The following is a 23183-nucleotide window of genomic DNA, read 5'->3' as shown; positions in this document are numbered from 1 at the left end:
ATAGTGCTGGCATCTGCTTCTCAGGAGGCCTCAGGAAGCTTTTACTTGTGGCAGAAGGCAAAGCAGGAGCAGGCACTTCACATGCTGAAGGCAGGTGCAAGGGAGAGTAGGGGAGGTGCCACGCACTTTAAACAACCAGATCTCATGTGAATGAACTCACTACCCAGAGGACAGCACCAAGCCATCCCCCATAACACAAACACCTTCCACCAGGCCCCACCTCTAATGGGGGATTACATTTCAACATAAGATTTGGGTGGAGATAATTATCCAAACTATATCAATGGCAGTTAATGTGAACTAGGAGAGTCACCAACTTTAAGAGTAGGAAGGGATTAGCAACATCACAGCATTACATAGGAAGAAAACCCTTGAAACATCTTAATTTAGTTTCTAAAGCACTGACTTCATGAGCTATGAAAGCACACCTAACGTTGCTTCTATTATATTCCACGTTGCTAAGATGTAACTTCATCCATGGAGAATACTTGTTCAAGGCGTGAACTAAAGATATTGACGGCACTACTACATACACAAGAACAGACTGAAGACTCAGTATCCCCTTTTGACATGACAATAGCCAAAAAATTACAACAGGAGCAACAGAAAAAGAAACATGTTTATAAAATACGACTCAGTTCTAAATAACGTGATTTTTTGTTTGTTTTTTGTTTTGTTTCTTTGAGTTTTGTTTTTTTGTGATGGAGTCTCACTCTGTTGCCAGGCAGGAGTGCAGTTGCACAATCTTGGCTCATTGCAACCTCTGCCTCCCAGGTTCAAGCGACTCTCCTGCCTCAGCCTCCCGAGTAGCTGGGAATTAACGTTCTTTAATTATCATAACTTAATAACATGTATCAATTACAAAGCAACAATTATGTATCCAGTATTGTGCTAAGCACTCTACAAACATTGCCTCACTATAAAATAAGTACTTTTATCACCATTTTACTAGTGAGGAAAGTGAATCTTTGAGATGTTAATCAACTGTCTACAGTTACAGTTAGGAAAGTACTTCATCCAGGATCTAACTCTCAGGCCTGACTTCAAAGCTCATGTTCACTCACCATATTATCTGAGTTACCTAATCAATGAAGCTGTCTAAATCACTCTATATTTTTGAAATTAGTTTCACAAACATTAGACACTGTATATAGTGCTGTGAGGATGCAAAGCTGAATAAGGTATTTGTATAAATGTTTACATTACTGTAAGGGATTATTTTAGGTACTGAGTTAGATACCAAGATTAATCAGACACATTATGCCTTCAAGAAGCTTCCAGTCTAGTAGGGAAGACAAAATATACACATAAGAATTATAAGGCATGGTAGAAAAAGAGATGTCACAAAAGAAATTGAAGAATCAAATGTTTTCTCCTTTAAAAACGCACAAGAGCCAGGTTTAACAGCTTAATTTTATCAAGCTTGAATGATTTTTCTGGTCTCTTTTAAAGCATTGAAAATGAAGAAAACTTTTCAGCTACAGTTTTGTTTCTAAACTTGGAAAGCACACAGATAAAACCATAGGCTATGTTAATTTTCTATTGCCACTCTAAAAAACTTTAGTGGCTTAAAACAACACAACTCTATTAGCTTACAGTTCTGTAGGTCCGAAGTCCAACGTGGGCTTCACTGAGCTAAAATCAAGGCGTCAGCAAAGCTGCATTGTCTTTTAGATGCTCTAGAGGAGAATCTACTTCCTTGTCTTTTCTAGTAGAGGCTGCCTTCATTTCTTGGCTCATGGTACACTTCCTCTGTCTTCAAATCCAGTAAAGTCAGCACTAGCCCTTCTCACACAACATCTCTCTGAACCTTCCTCTGTTGCTGCATCTCTAGTTCTCTGTCTCTAGTTGCAGCTGGAAAAGATTTTCCCTTTTTAAGGACTTCTGCAATTCGATTGGGCCAATGAAGAGAACCTAGAATAATCACTTTAGCACAAATTTGTTAACCTAACCCATATGTGCAACATCCTTTTGCTACGTAAAGTAGCTTATTCACAGGTTTCACAAATTAGGACATCTTTATGAGGTCGTTAGTCTTCTTATTCACAGGCTAATTTCACTTATAACTGTTAATGTCAAACAACTAAATAAAATACTAAGAAGAAATCACATAAAAGTAATATGACACAATTTATTACTACCCAAAAGTATTTTTTTTCCAAGACTAAATTCAGGTAAGTATAATGTAAGTCACTATATCTACCAATTAAATTAACATATAAGTTAAAGAGAAAATGCAAATAATCATCGGGATTCTAGAAAAAGCATTTATTTAACACTTTCATATAATATTCTTTAACTCAGATTAATAGACAAAATCCTCCTTAACATCACAAAAGTCATCTACCACAAACCCATAGAAAACCTCATATTTGATTAACAAACACTAGTAGACTTTTATTAAAGACAGAAAGAAGAATGATGGTGCCCAATCTTACCATGACTGTTCAATATTGAGCCAATATACTTACCTAATCCAATAAGATAAGATAAATAAATGAGGTACAATAACTGGAAAGGAAGAGACAAAACTCATTATCTATAGATGCTACTATTGACTAAAAAGTGTAAAATAAATGGCTGAAAAACTACTAGAACTGCAAGAAACTTCAACAGAGTAGTTTTCCTAAAAATCAGCAAAAGCCAATTAGCAAATATAATGGGAAAAAATCCTATTCAAGGTTGCAACAACAAAACAACTATAAAAATACTTATCAATAAGAAAAATATTTTAAAAGTTTTGAGACCTATTTAAAGAAAATACTAACACTATACCAAAGAACAGAAGACTGCAGAGACTACCAGCTTCCTGATAAGAAGACTAAACATCAGAGACATGTCTGGGCTTTGGGGAAATACCAAGATTTAGAAAATGTCCAATCTTCCCAAATTATCCTAGAACTCACTACAGACTCAATCAAAATTCAAATAAAATTGTTGTATGGATTTTATAAGCTAATTAAAATTTCATATGAAAGGAAAAATGGACAGGGATAACAAAAATTTTTTTTGAAAAAGAATAAAGATGATGATATAAAAGCAGACTAGTAGTTCATACCTGTAGTCTCAGCACATTGGAAGGCCAAGGTGGGAGGGTTTCTTGAGTCCCAGAATTTGAGAACAGGCTGGGCAACGTAGGAAGACACTATATCTACCAAAAATAAATAATTACCTGGGCATGATGGCATGGCCCTGTGGTCCCAGCTATTTGGGTGGCTGAGGGAGGAGGATTACTTGAGTCTGTGAGGTCAGGGATCCAGTGAGCCATAATCATGCTGCTGCACTCCAGCCTAGGCAACAGAGTGAGACCCTGTCTCTAAAATTAAAAAAGAAAAAAATAATAAATGATAGGAAATAAGTGCAAATACATTAAAAGAATAAAAGGTCCAGAAACTGTCTAATGTACATATAGGAATTTAGTATGACAAATATGACATTTCAAATCAGTAGACAAATAATGCACAGTTCAATAGCATTGGTACTAGACAATTCAATAAATAATACCCATGAACAAAAATGGGAGCTGACAGTTCATATAAAAGAAAACACAAATGGCAGTAAGAAAGAAAATAAAGAGCTCAACCTTACCAGTCATGAAAAAATGAGCAAATTAAAACAATAAGGAAACACTATTTTTCATCCATCAGCCTGACAGAATGAAAAATGATAAAATGCACTACTGATACAGGTATGGGGATATGAATATTCTCTTTCACTATTGGTAGAAATTTGGTATGAACCCAAAAATACTTTTTGGAGAACACTTTAGCAGAATAACCATTTTGAATATGCACTTTAACCCATTAACTTCTACTCTGTAAACATATCACCATGTGTGTAAATTTTACACATTGACTGAAGTACTGTTCTTAATAATTAAGAATCGGAAAGCCTAAATGTCCGTCAGCAGAAAAAAAGTTACATAAATCTTGATAAATTTATTCTATACAGTTTAAAAAATTTTTAAATGCACACACACAGTGAGTCTCTATGTTTTGTGAGTATCTCTGAGATACATTGCTAAAAATGAAAAGTCAAACAACAGCATTACTGAAGGAACATAACAACAACCAAACAAAAAACAAAATTATGCATTTTTAAAATAATTCTTATTTAGTGCATAGATAAAAGTGATGATTCTCAAAATTTAGTATGATTAAGAATGACCAAAGTGCAGCTTCCTAGTTCCTACTTCCAAGAGATTCCAATTCAGTAGGTCTGGGTTGATGCACAGGGACCTCCATTTTTAACCAGCTCCTCATGTGATCTGAAGCAAGGGGTTTACCAGGAACATTTTGAAAACTGCTGTCTTAGAAAGATGCAGTATACCAAATAGTAATTCTCTGTTCCTGTAGGTATGGGAATGGCTTTGGCAAGGCACTGAAGAACTCCCACTCTTTACTCTGCACAGTTTTAGTTGTTTGAATTCTGTGAATTAATGTAGTCTGTACATGTTTAAATTAAAATAACAGGAAAATAAATGAAAAAAACAATGTGAGGTGTCTTTAGTCACTCAACAGATAACATCTATAAGAATTCAAAGGAAGGCACCATTTGCACCTAGAGCACCCAGGGAAAACTTCCTAGAACAAGTGGCATTTGAAATGAGCTTTGAAGGAAAAGTTAAGTTCATGGGACAAGTAAAGCAGAAAAAAATATTCTAGGCAGAGAAATTAGATGAGAACGCAAAGAAGGAACATGAGGGCCCTTAATTAGGGAGCATTCCCAGCTAATAGAGTTTAGGGCACTAAAGAGAAATATTAGGAATAAGAAATATAATAATAGTGAATGTGACATTTTTGGAAGGTCTTAGCTATCAAGCTGAAGAATCTGAACTCTATATAAACAGTGAACAATCACTGAAAGATTTTGAGTTAATAATTGTGTGATAGATGCAGCCATAAAAAAGAACGAGATCATATCTTTTGGGGGAATATGAATGGAGCTGGAGGCTATTATCCTTAGCAAACAACTACAGGAACAGGAAATCTGTGTTACAGATGATGGCATGTTCTCACAATTGGGAGCTAAATGATGAGAACTTACCAACACAAAGAACAAAACAACAGACACTAGGGTCTACTTGAGAGGGGAGGGTAAGAGAAGCGAGAGGAGCAGAAAAGATAACTATTGGGTATTGGGCTTAATACCTGGGTGATGAAATAATCTGCACAACAAACCCCCATGACAATAGTTTACCTATGTAACAAACCTTCACATGTAACCCCGAACCTAAAATAAAAGTTTTTTTAATTGTATAATCATTACACTATAATAGAATAATATTTTAGGAAGGTTGATCTGATACTAGAATGCACTAAAGGGGCAGGAGGTGGAGGGGTGACTATAGTTCATTCCAAAAGAAATGAGCATGTATTTTGATAGAGGCAGTAGAGAGGAGGGTGGAGCTTGGGAGATGAGTAGAGAATACATAATGAGTGAAAGAGAGAGATGAGAGGGTAAGGGTTTGTTTTCAGAGATACAGCTTTTAGACAAGTTTAAAATTTGATCTGCGTTTCCCAAGCGCTTGAGGTATAACAGGCTTGGGAATCAGCTGCAGAAAACTGAGAGTTAATATCAAGATCTAACTAAGAGAGAAAACAGAGGAAGAGAGGACCAAAATAGACTCTAGGGAGAAGAAAACCTATTTAAGAGAAAATGGGATTCATTTTTTATAAACTGGAACAAATAAAATGAAGAAAAATTAGTCAGAGATGTAGAATGAGAACTACAATATAGACCTTCCAAGCTAATAGAGAAAGAATGGTCCACCACACCACCACTCTCCACAACTACCCTCACCAGTTTTGAGTTTTCATTTCTCAATTGTTAGAACAGTGGTTCTCAAACCTGGCATTTATCACAGTCTCCTGGGAATGAGGACATCAAAGAATTCAGGTCTGGAGATTTTGTGTGAAATCTCAAAATCTGTCTATTTAAACATTTCCCTTTCAGCTTATGGGCCACTACTTCAGATATAATTTCAGTTATAGTATTAAAGAAAAGGTAGTAAACATTGATATCAAGCACACTTAAAAATTATTACACAATTGAAGAAAAACTGTTGAAATCTTAGGATACATGTGAGAGCTGGATAAGTAGGAGGATATGGGGAAGCAATACAGGGCTAAATCTGTTTGTTTGTTTGCTTATTTATTTAATTTTTTATTTTTTTAAATTTATTTATTATACTTTAAGTTCTAGGGTACATGTACAGATCATGCAGCTTTGTTACATAGGTATACACGTGCCATGGTAGTGGTTTGCTGCATCCATTGCCCTGTCATCTACATTAGGTATTTCTCCTAATGCTATCCCTCCCCAATACCCCCACCCACTGATATTCCTCCCCTAGCCCTTCATACCCCAGGCCCTGGTGTGTGATGTTCCCCCCCCATGTCTGCGTGTTTTCATTGTTCAACACCCACTCATGAGTGAGAACATGCAATGTTTGCTTTTCTGTTCTTGGGTCAGTTTGCTGAGAATGATGGTTTCCAGATTCTTCCATGTCACTGCGAAGGACATGAACTCATCCTTTTTTATGGATGGGCTTTGGGGTTGGTTCCAGGTCTTTGCTATTGTAAACAGTGCCACAATAAACATACGTGCGCATGTGTCTTTATAATAGAAAGATTTACAATCCTTTGGGTACATACCCAGTAATGGGAGTGCTGGGTCAAATGGTATTTCTATTTCTAGATTGTTGAGGAATCACCACACTGTTTTCCACAATCGTTGAATTAATTTACACTCCCACCAACAGTGTAAAAGTGTTCCTATTTCTCCATATTCTCTCCAGCATCTGTTGTATCCAGATTTTTTAATGACCACTATTCTAACTGGCATAAGGTGCTGTCTCAATATGGTTTTGATTTGCATTTCTCTAATGACCAGTGATGATGAGCTTTTTTTCATATGTTTGTTGGCTGCATAAATGTCTTCTTTTGAAAAGTGTTTGTTCATATCATTTGCTCACTTTTTGATGGGGTTGTTTTTTTCTTGTACATTTGTTTAACTTCTCTGTAGATTCTGGATATTATCCCTTTGTCAAATGGGTAGATTGCAAACATTTTTTCCCATTCTGTTGGTTGCCCATTTACTCTATTGATAGTTTCTTTTGCTGTGCAGAAACTCTTAAGTTTAATTAGATCCCATTTGTCTATTTTGGTTTTTGTTGCCACTGCTTTCAGTGATTTAGTCATGAAGTCCTTGCCCATGCCTATGTCCTGAATGGTTTTGCCTAGGTTTTCTTCTAGAGTTTTTATGGTGTTAGGGCTCATGTTTAAATATTTAATCCATCTAGTGTTAATTTTTGTATAAGGTGTAAGGAAGGGGTCCAGTTTCAGCTTTCTGCATATGGCTAGCCAGTTTTTCCAACACCATTTATTAAATAGGGAATCCTTTCCCCATTGGTTTTTTTTTGTCCAGTTTGTCAAAGATCAGATGTTTGTAGATATGTTGTGTTGACTCTGAGACCTCCGTTCTGTTCCATTGGTCTATTTCTCTGTTTTGGTATCAGTAGCATGCTGTTTTGATTACAGTAGTCTTGTAATATAGCTGGAAGTCAGGTAGTGTGATGCCTCAAGCTTTGTTTGTTTGTTTGTTTGTTTTTGCTTAGGATTGTCTTGGTTATGTGGGCTCTTTTTTGGTTCCAAGGAAGTTTAAGGTGGTTTTTTCCAATTCTGTAAAGTCATTGGTAGCTTGATGGAGATAGCATTGAATCTATAAATTACTTTGTGCAGTATGGCCATTTTCATATTGATTCTTCCTAACCATGACCATGGAATATTTTTCTGTTTTTTGTACTCTCTTATTTCTTTGAGCAGTGGTTTGTAGTTCTCCTTGAAGAGGTCCTTCCTAACCTTTGTTAGGTGTATTTCTAGATATATTATTCTCTTTGTAGCAATTGTGAATGGGAGTATACTCATTATTTTGCTCTCTGTCTATGATTGGTGTATAGGAGTGCTTGCAATTTTTGCACATTGATTTTTGTATCCTGAAACTTTACTGAAGCTCCTTATCAGCTTAAAGAGATTTTGGGCTGAGACAATGGGATCTTCTAAATATACAATCATATCATCTGCAAACAGGGACAATTTGACATCCTCTCTTCCTATTCAAATACTTTTTCTTTCTTTATCTTGCCTGATGGCCCTAGCCAGAACTTCCAATAATATGTTGAATAGGAGTGGTGAGAGAGGGCATTCTTATCTTGTGTCAGCTTTCAAAGGGAATCCTTCCAGCTTTTGCCCATTCAGGATGATATTGGCTGTGGGTTTGTCATAAATAACTCTTATTTTGAGATACAATCCATCAATACCTATTTTATTGAGAGTTTTTAGCATAAGGGGTTGTTGAATTTTGTGAAAGACTTTCTCTGCATCTATTGAGATAATCATATAGTTTTGTCTTTGGTTCTGTTTATGTGATTATGTTTATAGATTTGCAGATGTTGAACCATCCCTGGGATGAAGCTTCCTTCATTGTGATGGATAAGCTTTATCGTGATGGATAAGCTTTTTGATGTGCTATTGGATTCGGTTTGCCAGTATTTTACTGAAGACTTTTGCATCAGTGTTCATCACGGATATTGGCCTGAAATTTTCTTTTTTAGTTGCGTCTCTGCCAGGTTTTGGTATCAGGATAATGTTGGTCTCATAAAATGAGTATGGAGGATTCCCTCTTTTTGTATTGTTTGGAATAGTTCAGAAGAAATGATGTCAGCTCCTCTTTGTACCTCTGGTAGAATTTGGCTGTGCACCCATCTAGTCCCAGACTTTTTTTTTAGTTGGTAGGCTATTAATTGCTGCCTGAACTTCAGACCTTGTTTTTGGTCTATTCAGGAATTTGACTTCTTCCTGGTTTAGCCTTGGGAAGGTGTAAGTGTCCAGGTATTTATCCATTTCTTCTAGAGTTACTGGTTTATATGCATAGAGGCGTTTGTAACAATCTCTGATGGTAGTTTGTATTTCTGTGGGATTGGTGGTGATATCCCCTTTATCACTTTTTATTTTATCCATTTGATTCTTCTCTCTTTACTTTTTCATTAGTCTGGCTAGTGGTCTATTTTGTTGATCTTTTCAAAAAACCAGCTCCTGGATTTATCAATTTTTTTTTTGAAGGGTTTTTTGTGTCTCTACTCCTTCAGTTCTGCTTTGATCTTAGTTATTTCTTGCCTTCTGCTAGGTTTTAAATTTGTTTGATCTTTCAATTGTGATGTTAGGGTGTCGATTTTATATCTTTCCTTGCTTCTCATGTGGGCATTTATTGCTATAAATTTCCCTCTAGACATTGCTTTACATGTGTCCCAGAGATTCTGGTATGTTGTGTCTTCATTCTCATTGGTTTTGAAGAACATCTTCGTTTCATTATTTATCCAGTAGTCATTCAGGAGCAGGTTGTTCAGTTTCCATGTAGTTGTGTGGTTTTGAGTGAGTTTCTTAATCCTGAGTTCCAATTTGATTGCACTATGATCTGAGAGACTGTTTGTTATGATTTCTGTTCTTTTGCATTTGCTAAGGAGTGTTTTACTTCCAATTATGTGGTCAATTTCAGAATAAGTGTGATGTGGTGCTGAGAAGAATGTATATTCTGTGGTTTTGGGATGGAGAGTTCTGTAGATGTCTGTTAGGTCCACTTGGTCCAGATCTGAGTTCAAGTCCTGGATATCCTTGTTAAGTTTCTGTCTCGTTGATCTGTCTAGCATTGACAGTGGGGTGTTAAAGTCTCCCACTATTATTGTGTGGAAGTGTAAGTCTCTTTGTAGGTCATTAAGAACTTGCTTTATGTATCTGGGTGCTCCTATATTGTGTGCATATATATTTAGGATAGTTAGCTCTTTTTGTTGCATTAATCCCTTTACCATTCTGTAATCCCCCTCTTTGTCTCTTTTGATCTTGTGGGATATAAATGTGTGCCTTTATGATTCTGGTCCCAGCTGTGGAAGTGGGCTTCAGCTAGATGGAGTGCCACAACTCTGGGCTATGTATGCCTTACAACAAGTGCAGGACATTACAATGTGGGTCCTGGCACTAGCATGCACCAAGTACCCATAGCAGTTTGACTAAAGGGTGCCTTCCAGTAGCTAAAGTCAGGAATTGCCCAAATGCAGGCTGTAGCCAAAAGGCATGCATACCTCAACAAAGGAGCACATTTATTAATAGCCCCTTGAGCACGGAGCTCCATTTGGTGCTCAGTACTTTCACCTATGTGACATCTGAAAGTTTTTGAAAGCAGCCACTGAAACTCCACAGATTCCCTCCTTTGTACAGGAGGGACAAAGCCCAATTCTTGACCAAATCTGGTACACAGAGAGCTTGTTAGGCAATCCTCACACATGGACAGCTGCAGCCATCTAGCTGTCCACTGACAGGATCTGGCTTGATACAGGCCTAGGACATAGCAGCCAATGGGCTAAACTGAGAGCCACCTGGATGATCCTCCTCTATGAGCGAGACCCGATAGTTCTGTGCACCAACAGCTGGCCATCTTTAAGGGACTTTCTATGTGGCTACCACAGGGGAAGCTCAGGATTGGATGGTAGCAGGCTGCCTGCTTTGGGGTACTGTCATATGAAAGGACATTCTCTGTCACATCCAGGAGATGCATGTAACAGTCTTCCATGTGGATGCCCACATGGCATCTATACCACCTGGAAATCAACATGTGAACAAGCTAGCCTGCGTTCATCTCTTCAGGACAGTCCCCACAGATGTTGCCCACCAGCCAAACAAAAAGACAGAGACAGGACATTGGGGACAGTGTTCCCTTTGGGACATGGTGAAGAATTGAGGCCTGCCACTATGACATCAAGACAGAGTACACCTCTGTCAGCAATATCCTACCCATGCACAGCAATGTCCCAGGCCCTTGCCACATGATACTAGCCAGATCGCCTGAGGCTGGAGCCCAGTACAATGGTGGCAGGTAGACTACATAGGGCTTTTGCTTCTATCTAGTGGCTGCTACTATCTCTTAACTTGTGTGGACACCCGCACAGGACTACTCCAGTCATATCCCAGCAAGCATGCTACCCAGAAAATTACCATAAAAGGACTAGAGCTGTTGTGTGTAGCCTATGGTGTCCTGGCCAACATCAATAGTGACCAGGGCCTGCACTAAATAGTGACCAGGGCTTGCACATAAAGTGCAGGAATGGGTGAAGGCCCTGGATATCCACTGACATTTTGACCTGTTATTCAACCCTGCAGCCATGGGGCTGACTGAACAGGAGATGTGCTCTGGCTCTGTGGATCCACCACTTACCAGCAGTTGTTCGTACCCTGAATGAACATGGCATTCTCATCACCAGTGTATATGCCATTCTGATTCAATAATCTGATACCACTGTCAGGATCCAGGTGGATAGGGTAAGGGACAGTACTCTTTTGTCCCAACCTGAGAGTCAGGATAACCTGTGATTGCTCTTGCACAGGATCTATCCACTGGGGAGTACATCATTACGTGGCCTTGGAAATGGCAAATCAGTCTCTGATGCTTTAGTTTCTCCACTCCATGGGGGAAGGGCCTAGACCAGGATGCACAGATCACATCTATTTTGCACCCTGCTCCCCCTCATATTTCTAAAATAATGAATCCTGGTCCTCCTTTGTGAAAGGGGATAATTATCCTCTCATTATGGAACATTATGATACTCCCAATGTCTTATTCTGGCCTCCCCACAATGCATTCCAGAGGGGACCAATCCATCTGGTGATGTGAGCTAGGTCCCAGGCCACTGCCAAGGGCAGTGCTCTCTCAGAACAATACAACTTCCTGTGTCTTGTTGAATGTCTGTCATTGCCCTTTCTTGTACCCACTACACATCTCATCTTCCGCCTATAGGTGGTGTGCAGCAGACCACTTCACCAACTGAGCACAGATGGTAGCCTCTTTCCAGAACAAAATAGACTGTTGGGCCTGTGAAGAGCTGCCCCTCTCCTCCACCATGGGCCTGCCATGGTGAATCCAAAAATCAACTCCCAAGTGCCTGGATTACTTTCTGTTTTAGTTTGTATTGCTGCTGTGGCAGTCTGGCAGCAATGCTTGTCCACATACTTGGCCCCAGGGAAATCATGGAAGAATAGCATGATGAGAATGTGAGGGCTGTTCCAGAGTAGCTGGAGTGGACTATAAGGTAGAAATACCTGATAGCAGTACCTTAACTTAGGCATTCCCTGAGAATGGCCCTGTATGGCAGAGGCACCTGAATGTGTGCTCAGCGTTTCCTCTAGGAGTGGCCGACATGGGAATTCATTCCTTATCTATGAAGAACATCTGAGCCCCTGGGCTGTCTAGCGAAACACAGGCCATACAGGGGGTCGAGGCCTTTTGTTTTGGGCTAAGTGAAGGTTGCCAGATGACAATGGTTAGGGGGAGGGTGTTAAGTGAAAATGTTACATAAACTGCATGCTTTTTGCAAGTGGTTGCAGTTCTCCTGTCCAGCCTGCCACCACTGGACCTCCCTCTTTGTAGGTTTCCTGCTAATAAAACCCTATGTCCTGTTTGCTGGCTCTGGGTCTCTTCTTCAGTCTCTAGAACATGTTGCCATCCCTGCTGAGGTTAATAGGGGTTCAGCATGACATGAGTATAACATGAAAAAAATTAGTGACATGACCAAATTTTAAAATATCTTCCATAAGTATTCAATTATAAAACGAAATGCAGAACGTCAAGAAGACAGAAGCAGCATATGCAGAAATAACCCCTTCCTACAATGAGTCAAGAAAAATAATAGAGACTATATTTAAAAGAATTTAATATAAATATAGCTGCATTGAAATCAGAGGGTAATTTTCAACAGAATAATGTGAGCGCTATTTTAAATAAGGAAAGTACGGAAAAACTCAGTCTCTACAAGACATTAAACCAAGAAGCACCAGGGATCACAGCAGAAAAGCTACTATGGAAATGCATAATAACATTTGGAGATAGTCAACACCATGAAAGAGAGATGACAAATCCAACAAATAGAAGAATTTACAAGCTGATGAAACTGAGAAGAATGAGCATTCAGAACAGGGCTTAAAACATGTATATTTAATATCCTGAAAAGATAAAGAATGTAAATGCCATCAAATAAGAAACAGGAGATCATAAAAGGCTAATGGACATTTCAATAAATGAAGCTAGTGACCTGGGAAAATTTTTAAATGATAGTGTGAAAGGTGATATACAAAATGGTGGCACTCTGATTCAAGCTCTCAAATGGAGTGGGGAAGCCATTCTAAGAAGGACTGCCTGCACATCCCACAGATTTGAAGGAAGAAAAAACAAACAAATCCAGAAACTTGTCTTGAACCTCTGAGCCGGGCCAGACCTCTATATCCACAACATCCTGGAAAACAGGTGAATTTAATTCCTGAGCAGTGAAAATTAAAAATTAAATCCTAGGCATCCCACCTCCCCAACCAACCAAACAGACCCTTTCTTGGCCAAGGGGACCTAACAGAAACCTTAAAAACTGAGTTCCAGGCCATTAAGGGATGGGAGGTGAGACATACCTCATTGTACTTCCTCCCTTCTGCAGTTTAATGCTGGTCATTCCTCTAATGATAAAATAGAGCTCATAAGACGGACAGAAATTATAAACAGACCTAAGGTCATGCCAGGGAAGGGTTAAGGTATGTAATCCTACACTTAAAGAATAAACTATGTTCTAATTGCCACAAGGTTTTTCTTTTCTTCTGTCAGCAAAACAGGTGCGAAACAAGTGCTGGCCTTGAGAAAAGCAATGTTAAAACCATTGCAGCTCATCCACCACCGCTAACTCATTCTCTCTCCCACAAGCCATAACTACAGCTTTGATTGGATAAGAGACCTATTTCAGTAACTTTCTCCTGGTGAGACCACAGACTTTGGACTGATGATGGCTGATTTATAGACACTTAAATTACAACTCGGTGTCTTTGTGTTCTTACTTCACCTTTTGACATAAAGGGCCTAATTGTAGTCAATGCTAAATCTCCCAAAGTGACATGTAATGCATGTAACATGCATGCCTGCTTAACACACATGTGTGTATTTCCACTTTGTGAATATTCACAGGTACTTTGATAAGCTACTGAATATATATATTTAGCTAACCTGTTCAGAATAAATTTCAGTATCATCCTTCCTTTCCTAGAAGTGCCTGATAATCATCTCTGCTACAGGCTGTACTTCCCAGCTTGCGCAATGGCCAGCCTGTAGGCTGTAACACTTCATAAGAAAGTCTCCTCTCCAAAATTAAGACCTCCAGATTCTTTTTTTTTTTTTTTTTTGAGACGGAGTTTCTCTCTTGTTACCCAGGCTGGAGTGCAATGGCGTGATCTCGGCTCACCGGCAACCTCCGCCTCCTGAGTTCAGGCAATTCTCCTGCCTCAGCCTCCTGAGTAGCTGGGATTACAGGCACGCGCCACCATGCCCAGCTAATTTTTTGTAGTTTTAGTAGAGACGGGGTTTCACCATGTTGACCAGGATGGTCTTGATCTCTTGACCTCGTGATCCACCCGCCTCGGTCTCCCAAAGTGCTGGGATTACAGGCATGAGCCACTGCACCCGGCCAACCTCCAGATTCTTATGTTGGCAATAACAACCAAAGAACTATGGACTTATGTACTAAGCCACTCACTCCACCATTGATTTATGTATAATAGAGATTATATTTTAAAATAAAATATATAATATATAAATATATAAAGTATATATTATATATAAATCCAATATATAATATATACAAAAAGTATATATTTTTTGAGACTGAGTCTCAAAAAGAGTCTCAATCTTGTCACCCAGGCTGCAGTGCAATGGTGCAATCTCTGCTCACTGCAACCTCTGCCTCTGGGGTTCAAGCAAGTCTCCTGCCTCAGCCTCCTGAGGAGCTGGGATTACAGGCACCTGCTACCACACCCAGCTAATTTTTGTGTTTTTAGTAGAGACAGGGTTTCACCATATTGACCAGGCTGGTCTCGAACTCCTGAACTCAGGTGATCTGCCTGCCTCGGCCTCCCAAAGTGCTGGAATTATAGGTGTGAGCCACTGCTCCAGGCCAAGAGATGAAAAATATAAAAGAAAAGGAAGTTTAGATACAGTTTCAACAAATAGGAGTTCCAAGTAAGAGAATGGAGAAGATGGAAGAAATAAAATACTGGAAAAATCTATGGTCAATATTTTTTTTCAGAATTTAAGAATGATTACAATCCTTCAATAAAACAGAACTGCTAAATGAAAATATAGGATCTTCTTACACTTAAGTATAGCACAATTGCAAAACATTTAGATAAAGACAATTTTCTAAAAGCTGAGAGAGAAAGATCAGATTATCTACAGAGGAATGCAAATCAAATTGATATCAGATTTCTCAGCAGCATCATTAGGTTGCAAGAAGATAGTAATGCATTGTTTTTAATATGTTAAAAGAAAATTAACAAAAAGTTTTAAAAGACACAATATTTTGCCGCTGAGAATGTAGTTAATTTATGATAGGAGCACAAAATATTTCCCTTCTGGCAAGATCAGCTGTATAAATTAAGAGCCTTAACAATGTTCAAATTCTTTATCTAGGAATCTACATTCTAAAATGATAATCAGAAGTGCAATCACAAATGCAATAAGCCCTAGTGTGGTATTTTCAATAGCAAAAATTGTAACATTCCAAATATTCAAAATTAGGGGAAAAGTAACGAAATTATGGTTCAGCTATATGAATAAATATTTGCCATCATTAATACAGTGAAAAGACTAATGAAATAAGGAACATCACTTAGAACAGCAAACCAAAAATGTTCAAACAATAATGATGCTTTTTATCTCACTTAAGAATTTTGGAGGTAGAGAAAAAGCAGTTAGTTAACTCTGATAACAACTGCTTGCTGTAATCCAAAATTTATTCTTCTTCCTCTGAAAGAGAACGCTGATTAAATCTTAGGTGGGCTATGGCCAGCCCCCAAGCTACCACCTTTTGCAAACTCTATAAATACTAGTCAATGTGATATAAGCTGATGTGTCATACAACTTCCAAGATGTGTCAAAGTAAGGGCAGGGGGAAGTGCATTTCCCATTTACTGACTGGAATTCAGAAGTCATAACTGGAAATTAGGCAGCCATCTTAGTCTATGAGGAAGAAGCCACATCCTGAGAATGGCAGAGCAGCAAAATAGAAGGAATCAGGATCTCCAACACCAAGGAAAACCATATCTGCTCTGGAACACCTACTTCTAGATCATTTTTACATGAGAGAAAAATAAAATGCAATAAGATACTGTTGTGTCTTCTGATACACACATCTGAGCCTAATCCTAAAATCTCAGCTCTACCCTTAGAGTTCCTGATTCAGTAGGTCTGGGGATAGGGCCTTATAATTTCCATTTCTAACTGGTTCCCAGGTGATGTTAATGCAGCCGGGCAGGGGACCCTACTTGAAGAACCATTGCACTAATGGAGGTAATAACTTAGTGGTTTCAAGCTGTGCTTTATATTAGAATCATTGGAAGGGAGGAAGGCTTTAACACACACACACCCCTAAGGGTAAAACACACACACGCACACACACACACACACACACACACACCAGGGAAATTTCAGAACCACTGCACTAAAAGAGATAATAGCTTAGTGTTTTTCAAGCTATGCTTCACATTACGAAGAGAGAAAGGCTTTAAACACACACACACCCACACACTCCACCAAGGCTAATAGGCTAATTTCAGAAACTCTAACTGGTCTCGGCTGGGACAGATGATTCTAAGGTGTAGAAGGAATGCTGTAACTCTTTCCTGACTTACTGAAACAATAGTAATGTGAAGGAAATACTTGTGTTTCCCCACAGAGGAGGGTTGATATTTAGAAAGCAGCTCTTCATGGCCCAGAACTTGAAGACAAAAGACTGGATTTAAGTCCCTCATCTTAGCTATGAGGACCTAGAACAATGTAGCAGCTCCGGACCTTGGTTACATTATTTGCAAAATGGTGATGAAAATATTTACAACATTGGGTTTTTGTGTAGATTATATGATGTAGGTGAAAGTACATTATAAACTCAAATTATTACACAGAATAAGGGAGGCCCAGCTGATTTTTTATGGAGAATCTGAGTTAGTTTAGCCCTAGGACTGAACTGAATAAACAGAAAAAGTAGGAGAAAAACAGTAGAGAACATAAGAAATAACATAGGACTTATCTGTGACACCCTGCCGGAGGACAGGAATATATGGTAGGATCAGCCATACCTCCTGTGACAGGTGCTGCTCCCTTGTCCTTTTCTTGACTTATTATTGTGATTATATTTTCAACAGGTGTTCCTAGTCTGAAATAACTCCTCTAGGTGATATTCCTGGCCTGAGGCACACAGACCTTGTCTTTATAGAAGCAGGTGTTAAAAAATGGATATTCCAGCGATTAGGATCATTTTACTGCCATCATTAACCACGGCCTGAAATCTCCAGTCTCCGCAGTGGTTCCCAAGTGACTGTTTTATATTTAGGTGTTTGGTTGTGGATGTACGAGAGGTCAGAAACTGACCCTGACACTTGTACTTTCAAGATAAAGAACACCTCGCAAAGGGGAATTTAGATCAGGTCCCGAGGGCCTCAGGTGGTAGACTGAATTTGGACTTTATTCTGTAGCATGTATAAGTCACTGGTTTTAATCCCAGAAATGACAAAGTGTGGCACTCTGGGAGTATCAGCCAGGGGCCTGTGTGTAATGGATTAGACTAAGGTGAGGCTGAAATCCAGATGACCAGCATAGAGGTTACTGAGGTAATACTGCAACAGAGTAGAAGCAATAGAAGTTAACGGGAAATAATAAATGCAAGCAACAGAGTGGATGAAAATGAACATTTGGTCATTCATAACTGTCCATTTCTTTTGGTAAATACTGGTAGCCTTCAATAACTAAAGATTAACCAGAGATATCTTTCTCCTCCCTTGGTACTAGGTAGTGTCCTACAGTTAAAACAAGTCTCAGACTGAATGCTACTACACAAATATCTTAACAGCAAGCAGACACAAAAACACAGTACTTTGTGGCAAAATATTAAACAAAAGTCTAGACTAACAGCCATTCTGAAGGGTGTCAGTCTGCTACACTCAGCAGATTTCTACTCCACAGTTATGCAAAGAGGTGCTTGTATAATATTCTAGCCAGCCACATATCTTGAACATGTTGTTTCCACAATGAATTCTAACCCTTTATGCTAACTAAGGTACATCTAGTGCAGATTTACATGGTGATACTGGAAGCATCTGTGCATTCAACTCTGCAGTGAACATTTTTGATTAGTCTTTCAAATGCTAATTACCCACCCTGGACTGTGCAGATTAACTTCCAAACATATATACATCTCACTGAAGTATTCTAAAGTATAAAGACAAGATAACAAGCATCAAAAATGGTTTTAAAGTCATAAGGCAGAAAGTCCATGTTAGTGGAAGATGATGAAAAAGCACTGATTTAGTGAGCTGGTCTTAATGCTAAGCAATAGAATGCAGCTGTAGCTAATTTAAGAAGAAAATAAGTTTATTAGAGGATTCTAAGTAACTCAAAGGATTGCTGGTTACATGGCCAGAAACTATCTCTGGCTGTTACCGGTGGAGGGTGTCAAGGTTCTTGTCAACGTTCTTGGCATCTTGAACAGGGAACTGGAAAAAATGCACAAAGCAAGGAAGGAATGAAGCAACAAAAGCAGAGATTTATTGAAAATGAAAGTACACTCCACAGGGTATGAACAACCAAAGCAGGCTTAAGACCCTGACTGCCAGGTTACAGAATTTTGGGGGGTTTAAATACCCTCTAGAGGTTTCCCATTGGCCAGTTGGTGTACATCCCATGCAAATAAAGTAGTGGCCCACAGTCTGATAGCTGAAAACAACCAATCAGAGCCTGAAGGAAAGTTACAAAAGTTACACCCTATGCAAACATCTGACTGGTTGTGGAAAGCAACCAATCAGAGGTACTTTCAATTTTCTGTCTGCCACCCAGAAAAGGGTGGTGGGAGGGAGGACGCGGGTCCTTTTGTTACTTAGATGTGGAAAGTTGGGGCTTTCCTTTTGATTTACTTCTAGGAAGTCAGGATGAATCGGCCTTAGGGTCCTTGCTTCCAGACCCTATTCCCCTGCCTCATGGGTATAGTACAGAGTCTGTCACAGGCTACCCAGGAATATACAAAAAGACTGTAAACAGGCTACAGAACAGATTGGGAAAGGGCTCTGGGGTTGTGGCCCTCACCAAGCATAGGCATCCTGCATATCTGACGTTCACTACTGCCCCAGAAGCTTACCTTGCTATACTCCTACAGGTGACCTGGGAGTATAGCTTTCTGTACCTGCTTTTTTGACTCACTGGCTTTCCAGCTGGTACACATGATTGGTTAAACAAGCGTTCAGCATTTCAGCTGCAGCCATTAGACTCTTTTTTTTTTAACTTTTTTTTAAATTGCGTTTTAGGTTTTGGGGTACATTTGAAGAACATGCAAGATTGTTGCATAGGTACACACATGGCAGTGTGATTTGCTGCCTTCCTTCCCTTCACCTATATCTGGCATTTCTCCCCATGCTATCTCTCCCCACCTCCCCACCCCCCGTCCCTCCCACATTTCCCCCCAAGAGACCCCAGTGTGTAGTGCTCCTCTCCTTGTGTCCATGTGTTCTCATTGTTCAACATTAAGGTGGGGAATTCTCCAAATACGGAAGGGGATTCAAATGGGGAGCATAATAAATATGTGTAAATGTCCATTAAAGGCAAGTTGAATTGGAAGTGATGACAACATATTTGAGTAGAAACATCTAGCAGGTAGTTGGAAATGTGACACTGGTGTTCCCCAGAGAACTAGTTACAGATTTGGGAATTGAGTAGTGATTGCTTTAAGGATTAGGAGTCTAGAGAGAATCTAACTCAAAATTTTCATCTACATATGCAGAATCTCAATGAGAGTGGTTCAACGAAAACTAGGAAATTCACTCTACTATGGAAAATAGGAAAAATGTATAGATAATACATGCAAAACAAGTGGGAGGAGAGAACTAGGGATCGTAGAGCCTATTGCACATTTTTATTTTATAAATACTTAAGTGTCAACTATGTGTCAGGGACTATGCTAAGGTTATTTAATGTTGAGCTAAACTTGACATGTCCCTGCATTTGAGGAACTGAAAGGCTCTGAAGGCGGACCTAAGGAGCTTGGGGCTTAGCTGGTTACAAAGCCGTATATTATGCCATATATATTAAAGGGCAGCAACGCCTCCCGCAGTATTTACAGCCCAAGCGTGGCAGGCCTGTCTGTCCTGTTCCCGTTCGGTCCGGACCCAGGCTGTGGCCTAGATGCTTGATGGGCACTGTCAGCCTGATCTTTGATGCTCTTCCCGCTGTCTGTTCTTAGTCGCTGATTCCAGGTCCCAGGAGACGACGCTGGCTCAAGGAAGGCAGGCGCCTTAGGTGGGGCAGTTGACTCTCGCGCAGCGCCTTGCCCACCTGGGTGCGCGGCGGCGCGGCGGGTTTGGGCGGGGAAGGGGCCGGGCCTTGGTGAGGACGCGCGCCGCGCAGTTTGACCCCGGCGGCGTTCCGTACCGTCGCGGATTTCAGCGGCGGAAACATGGCGGCCGCGGCCGGGCCGGCAACGGAGAAACTTTCCACCGAGATTGGCCTGTATTAGCGCGTGTAGCCTCGGGTCCTCGTTCCCAAAGGCGTGCCGCTCCCTGTTCTCAGTCGCAAGCTCAAGCCTTGTCTGCCCTCCTTCTTTTTGGTTTGGTTTTGGAACTGACTCCGAGGGTTGGGAGAGCGTTGGTGGCGACGGCCAAGTCAGGTAGGGAGAAACGGGTGGACGGCAGGGCGGCGAGATCTGGGCACGGACACTGCCAGGGCACCGCCAGCTTGGTCCGGACCTCAAGCTCCGCCCAGCCGGCCTCCCAGGGCAGGGGTAGGATACCTGCCCCTGGAGGAGTTGACAGTGGAGGTTGGAGATTGGAGGGTGTGGGAGCGCCTCTCCGTATCTCGCCAGGGTTCCCCCCAACTGGACGCCACGTTGTGGTCGCGTTCTTCCTAAGTAGAGAACAGCCAAGCTCCTTGTTGGACCTCCCACATTTCACTAGAAGGAGGCCGAAAGGGAGAGAAATTGCTATGGCTGCTCAATAGCCCAGGATTTTAATATTCGAGATGCCATTTTCCTTGTATGAGATGGCCCAAAGAGTTATCAGTAACTCTGAACAGAAGCACTGCCATTCTCCGACTCTGTTTTTTCGGTGTAGTTCTTTCAGCATTGACACTTCTAGATGGGACAGAAAGTTTGAGTGAAAGATAATGCAAGTGATACAGTATGCCTCAAGCCATCCCCTAGAGGTAGGACGTGGAGAGAGAACTGGTTTGGAAGAATTTGAGTGAATTAAGACAGAGTAAAGCTGAAAGAGAAATCAAACATTCATGGAATCTCCCTTAGTTCTACTACTTATTAGCTGTGGGATATTAGCCAGGTTCTGTATTCTCTTTACGTATTAATAAATGTCCAATGGCGACCAGTTATTAAATGTAGTTATTTCTATATTAGTCTTTATTTTTCAACATTTATTTATTGAATGCCTACTTGATGCCGGAGTTTTGCTAGTCACTGGGTGTACAGTATCGAAGACAAACCTTCAGAGACGTTTTGATCTAGTGGGAAATGGCAGACATTGAATAAGTGATGGTATGTAACAGAGAAAGTACCGGGGTCATGTAATAAGGGAGCCAGAGGTAATCTCTTAAGGAAATGATTTATCTGAGACCTGAAGAGTTGGAGTAAGTCAGATGTGAGCACCGGGGTGGGGCCAGGAGGAGGGAAAGAGTGCACCTGACAAGGGAATAGCATTTGTGCAGTTTGTATTTGAAAGGTCAAGAAGGTTGGAAAACAAAGTGTGAGAGGAAGAGTGGTAACAGATAAGGCAGGAGAGTTATTCAGGCCCAACAAGGAGTGCCTTATAAGGCATTGTAAGTAGTTTTGGTTTTATCGCCAAGGGTGATGGAACAAACACCATTGGAACATTTTACATAGTGGAGTGCAAAAGTTTGGTTTTAAAAATACACTTCTTAGAAAAGGGCAAGAGTGGATACAGGGAGATGTTCAACATAATGGTGGCCCAAATTGGGATGGCAACCCTGGGGACAAGAAGTAGAAACACTTAAAAGATGTTTAGGAAGAAGAATACACAGGACTTGGTGAGGATTAAATGTAGATGATGACAGGAGGGTTAGAGTAGTATGTAGGGTTTTATGAAATACTCAGACTCTGGCAGTGATTAGTTAACTTTTCCCACATGCATACTGACGCTTCTATGCTCCATTTTAATCTACCTCTGGAGTAATTTTCCATTGAATCATTAGTGATGGCAAACCAATTGAAAAGGATTGTAATGTTTTTCTGTTATTCTCTAATTCAGGCTGTCTTTTAAAGAAGGTCAGGATGGGGAAAGACTTTGTAAATTAGCTGTTTGAAAACAATTATCTTCCATGTTGATTTTGGCCCGTAAGAAGGTAACTGCGTATATTGCATTATATGGATGCACTGGACTTTACTAATATATTTTTTTACATATTTACTTTTACTTTGTTTTCAAGTTTTTACCCCTGTTAACAGTGCAGAACAGAACTGGTGCTTATATTTCTATAGGTAGACTAATACCTGTGTGCAGTTAAGTAGACAGAGAATAATTGAAGACATAGAAATAAATGACATTGCTTAGAAAAAGCATATAGTGAGAGAAAAGCCTAGGGTTGGGTTGAACATCCAAAGGATGGGTTGAGAGTGAAGAGCCTTCAAGGAGACTGAGGAGGGGAAACCAATGAATTAGGAAAAAATCTGGAGACTTAGTCTTTGGATGCCCATGAAAAGGAATGGTTTGGAAGGTGAGAAAAGTCAACAGTGTAAGTTTGTTTAAAGAATATACAGGATAGGGCTGGGCGTGGTGACTCACGCCTATAATCCTAGCACTTTGGGAGGCAAAGGCTGGTGGATCACCTGAGGTCAGGAGTTTGAGAACAGCCTGACCAACATGGACAAACCCCATCTCTACTAAAAATCCAAAATAGTCTGGCATGGTGGTGCATTCCTGTAATCCCAGCTACTCAGGAGGCTGAGTCAGGAGAATTGCTTGAACCCAGGAAGCGGAGGTTGCGGTGAGCCAAGATCACACCATTGCACTCCAGCCTGGGCAACAAGGGTGAAACTCTGTTTCAAA

The 23183-nt window shown here is 40.1% G+C and overlaps 1 protein-coding gene across 2 annotated transcripts in view; it reads left to right on the top strand.

Annotated features, from left to right (window-relative positions):
- The first annotated feature begins 20271 nt into the window (after nt 1-20271).
- The window catches only part of TMEM168 (transmembrane protein 168), a 26960-nt gene continuing 24048 nt past the window's right edge, over nt 20272-23183 (top strand). The window contains exon 1 of one of the 2 annotated variants that reach the window (XM_037740798.1): nt 20272-20412. The gene's annotated coding sequence lies outside the window, so the exon portion shown is untranslated. Of the gene's footprint in view, nt 20780-23183 lie in introns of both variants that reach the window. The other variant, XM_017535034.2, reaches the window with a different exon arrangement.

The sequence above is a fragment of the Cebus imitator genome, unplaced genomic scaffold (genome assembly GCF_001604975.1).
Source record: "Cebus imitator isolate Cc_AM_T3 unplaced genomic scaffold, Cebus_imitator-1.0 Scaffold90, whole genome shotgun sequence".
NCBI lineage: Eukaryota > Metazoa > Chordata > Mammalia > Primates > Cebidae > Cebus > Cebus imitator.
This window is presented reverse-complemented; position numbering and strand designations above follow the sequence as displayed.